Raw genomic sequence first — 1,077 nt, forward strand, 5'->3', positions numbered from 1 at the left:
TCACTCAAATGTTTGAAAGCAGCACATCAAAAACATGAAGTCACACTCAGAGATCAAAGAGAGCTTCACAAAGCAGCAAGTGAATCACATAATCAGGTCATGTTTAAGGCAGACAGGATAAAACACAGTAAGTCTGAAATGCCGATCCCTATACGAAGAGAAAAGAAATTACAGAAATGTCTGCAAAGTGCACAGGAACCAGGCAACCTCCAAGAAATTGAAAAGAAAAGACAAAGTAATAGCTTCCAGGGAAGTTCTTATTGTTTCAGGATCACAGCCAGGACAACTTGACCTCATAGAACCATAACAGCAAACAGGAAGTACTGTATTTTTGCTGTACCAGTCAAATTCTTGCAGTCAGCTCTTTCAAGTCATTCCCTGTTTAGAATGTTCTAGAGAGAAACTGCAGGGGTTAGGAGGTGGATAGAGTCAGAAGGCAAGACAAAAGTGCAAGCGCTTTCAGGAAATAGAGCAACGGAACATTTGGAGACTGTACACAGAAAAGCTTGACAATGTAGGATACCCAAACGCATATGACTAATGTCATATACTAAGTGTTATTAGAACTGATACCAAATTGGGGTAGGACTGAGATCACTTTTAGGCTGAAAGCAGACTCTCTCGTCCTGACAAGAAATCTAGAGATTTGGTGAGGTTTTCCAACAATAGGTTGAAGAAACTAGTTGAAAATATATTTGGGCAAGAATCTGAATTGATACGCCAGTGACCTATACAACTCTTACCATTTTTTTTCTATTCTGACTCTCAACAAGTGGAAGTTATTGAAGCCAGTTCTCAGATGGCTATTGGATACCTGTGAAGACTTCCATTTAGTTCCATCCAAATGTCATCCAGAAACCATCTTGCACGTGCCGATGATTGGAACCTCGGCAAAAATGCTGTTCTCATCCGAATTCCTGCCTAGAGGCTCCCTCCTCCTCTCCTGCAAATGCACCATATGGCATTTTATTCCGATTCATACCTTTTTAATATGATGGGGCATGTTCTTCTGCGTACTGTTCCTGAGGATGCTCCTGGCAGTGTTTTGTTTCAATGCCAAGAATAACCACAAGTATG

The sequence above is a fragment of the Heloderma suspectum genome, chromosome 1 (assembly GCF_057233095.1).
Source record: "Heloderma suspectum isolate Gila_16-S chromosome 1, 16-S_ref, whole genome shotgun sequence".
Lineage (NCBI taxonomy): Eukaryota > Metazoa > Chordata > Lepidosauria > Squamata > Helodermatidae > Heloderma > Heloderma suspectum.